This window comes from Mus pahari, chromosome 7 (assembly GCF_900095145.1).
Source record: "Mus pahari chromosome 7, PAHARI_EIJ_v1.1, whole genome shotgun sequence".
Classification (NCBI taxonomy): Eukaryota; Metazoa; Chordata; class Mammalia; order Rodentia; family Muridae; genus Mus; species Mus pahari.
This window is the reverse complement of record NC_034596.1, coordinates 68,314,289-68,317,818: the sequence shown is the minus strand read 5'-3', so window position 1 is coordinate 68,317,818 and position 3,530 is coordinate 68,314,289. Positions and strand designations below refer to the sequence as shown.

General features: G+C 44.6%; 1 pseudogene; it reads right to left on the bottom strand.

Moving 5' to 3' along the window:
• Positions 1 to 1,165: 1,165 nt before the first annotated feature.
• Positions 1,166 to 1,684, bottom strand: LOC110324859 (annotated as a pseudogene).
• Between the last annotated feature and the right edge of the window lie 1,846 nt (positions 1,685 to 3,530).

Below are 3,530 nucleotides of genomic sequence, written 5' to 3'. Positions count from 1 at the left end.
GTGGACTCTTTTAGCTCTCTGGAACCATAAGCCCAAAAAAACTCTTCCTTCCACAAGTTGTCTTGGTTGTGGTGTTTTATCACAGCAACAGAAAACGAACCACTACAGCACCTTACCAGTGGCTATAACTAAAGAAACTGTCTATCTCTCTCCTTTCAACCATTAACTGCCCATGATCCTCAGGGAGGTGGGGGGAACACGGGGGGGTGGTCAGGGGGAATTCCTAAGCCTCTCCCTCCATGACAGGATGTTGATCTGCCCAATACTGTATAGATAGTCACCACGGCTGTGAGTTGAAGAGTGTGGTATTCACAGCTCCCCACCTCTTCTTCCAGGTCTTATTTTCTTTCCACCCCTCCCGTCTGATGTTCCTAAGCCTTGGAAGGGGTGACATTGGCAATCATCTTAAGGCTCAGCATTCAACAAGAACCTCTTCTCAGCACTTTGACCTGTAAAAACAAGAGTTTTGGTTTTGCTTTTGTTTTTCTGACCAAAACTGATACCAACACTAATCTGTGATGTTCAGAAATCATTTTGACAGACACAGCAAGGCCATTTAGCAAAGCAACAGCAGTAATTTCCCCACTCGAGTTTATGGTCTCCACGGTCACGGCTCAATCAGATTTACAGCACCACAAGGGAATTCCTTACTGTGGAGAGCCTCAGATCCAATCAGAAAGCAGTTACGTACCACCATAACAACAACTCCTCTTCCTCCTCCTCCTCCTCCTCCTCCTCCTCCCAGGAGCACACCTTGCCTAGTGGGTCAGTAGATAACTTTCTTTTCCAGCAGCCACGTGTAGTACTTTGAAAGGGAGAGAGCAGGAAGGCGGCTTCCGTCTGGGTTCCGCCTTGATTTGCCTATGTTGTCACAGCCAGAGCACGTGCTGTCTTCAGCAACAGGGCTGTCTCATCTAGTTCCCGTGTGCAGCAGCTGTGATGGCAATGGCCTACATTGTTTTTTGAGGTGTCAGTGGACTCCCTGACCATCAACTCAGGGAGGTAGCTCACCTGACACTGGGTACCTACGGCTTCTTGGAGTACCTTTATACACCCATACGGTGCCTCTGTTAAAATTTTCTTTTGATTTTAGTAACTTACCAAATATAAGGGTTATAGCTTTTTCATAATTCTTCATTTTGTTAATTCATACTTTTTATTTTTTTATGGTGAAAAAAAAGTATATATTTAGAAATAGCCATCTGGACTCAGTTTAGATGATCCCAATCTTGTTGGCAACATCTAGAGCATCATAATCAGGAGCCAAGCGAACGTATGCCCTCTTCTCTCTGTCCAGCCTTATCAGGGTATTGACTTTGGCCACATCAATGTCATAGAGTTTCTTGATGGTCTGTTTGATCTGATGCTCGTTGGCCTTCACACCCACAATGAACACAAGAGTGTTGTTGTCCTCTATTCTCTTCATGGCTGACTCGGTGGTCAGTGGGAATTTGGAGATAGCATACCGGTCAAGCTTGTTTCTCCTGGGTGCACTCTTTCGAGGATATTTTGGCTGCCTCCAGAACCGCAGGGTCTTGGGCCGCCGGAAGGTGGGTGACGTTTGGATCTTCTTCTTTTTGTGGCCGTGGATGCCTTCCAGCACCGCCTTCTTAGCTGTCAAGGCCTTCGTTTTGGCTTCAGCTTTGGGAGGGACAGGAGCTTCCTTCTTCGCTTCCGGCGCCATCTTGGCGAAAAGCTAATTCAGAGTACACTGTAGCTGTCTTCAGACACACCAGAAGAGGGCGTCAGATCTCGTTACAGATGGTTGTGAGCCACCTTCTGGTTCTTGGGATTTGGACTCAGGACCTTTGGAAGAGCAGTCAGTGCTCTTATTCACTGAGCCATGTCTCCAGCCCCAACTGTGGCTTTCTTTTTCTTCATTTTATTTTATTTACTTTAAAAACAGGGTCTCACTATGTAGCTCTAGCTGTCGTGGCTCTCACTATGTAGACCAGATTGGCCTCGAACTCACAGAGCTTTGCTGCCTCTGCCCCACCACACCCAACTGGAACAGTAAATACCTAAAAGGCTGAAGTTAGAAGAGGGACACAGAGGTGGCTCAACACTTAAGATGTGGGTTTGGTTCCCAGCACCCATGCTGGGTGGGTAATGGAGGTGTAACTCCGGTTACAATGGACCCAATGCCCTCTTCTGGCCTCTGTGAGCGTTGCGTGCACGGCCAGCGAACACCCAGGATCCCCTTGTCTTTGGCCCTAGTCTGGGCTATAGACCCAGTTGCTGGGGATCTTGACTCTGCTCTCATACTCTAGCTGATGATTTTACCTGCTGAACCATCTCCCCAACCCCTGAGCTTTCACTTTCGACTGTTAACCAAATGGGAAAGCATCCCCAAATCTACATCTAAATGAAAACTCTGAGGGAGTTATAAACTTAAATGATGCTTTTAGAGGGTGGATGGCTTACATGGGGACTGTTGCTTGAACTGCTCAAAGCAACAGGCTATAGAGGAGAAGACCAACAATAAGAAGAATATATTATCTCAAAATAACAGAATGAAAAGGAAAATTTGTGATAATGTGTTACTCTCTCCAAGTTGGCAAAAACTTCTTAAGTCTGTCCAAACCACGTTTTGGCAAGAACACGATGGGACAAGCCAAACCCCAGAGCAGTAGATGGAAAGAAATAATGAAGACCAGGGTGAAAATGAATAAAATGGAGATAAAACAAAAAACAATGAGACTCAATCGAGGGGGAAAAAAATGGTTCTTTGAGAAAAAAAAAAAAACACAAATAAAATTTACAAACATTTAACCAAAAGAGAAGACCCAAATTTTAAAATTAAAGCTGTTTAACAGATTCTAGTAAAATCCAGAGGGTAGTTAGGGAATATTTTGAAAACTGGAGAATCAGGAAGAAACATATACATGTCTAGATACATCTGACCTACCAAAGTTAAATCAAAAGATATTAGCTACTTAAAAAGATTCATAGTGTGGTATTTGAACAGGTCTGACCCCCATAGACTCATGAGTTTGAATGTTTGACCCTTGAGAATGTTTCTGTCTTAATTCATCAGGGAAATTTATCTGTAGTTTTCTTTTTTATGTTATGTCTTACCTGGATTTGGCACCAGAGTGATGCTGGCTTTGTAGAGTAAGTTTAGCAACGTGTTTCTGTTTTGTGGAACATTCTGAAGAGTGTTGGTATCCTAACTTAAAGGTTTGTTAGCATTCAGCTGAAGCCACCGTGACAGGCTTTCCTTTGTAGGAAGTTTCAGTCTCCTTGTTTGCTCTGAGTTTGAGTTAGGGTTCTATTGCTGTGAAGAGACACCGTGACCACAGCAACTCTTATCAAGGACAACATTTAATTGGGGCTGGCTTACACGTTCAGAGGTTTAGTTCATTATCATCATGGCAAGAAGCATGGCAGCGTGCAGGCAGACATGGTGCTGGAGAAGGAGCTGAGAGCTCTATATCTTGATCCACAGGCAGTGACAAGAGGCTGTCTGCCACCCTGGGTATTGCTTGAGCACAGGAGATCTCAAAGCTCAGCCCCCACAGTGACACACT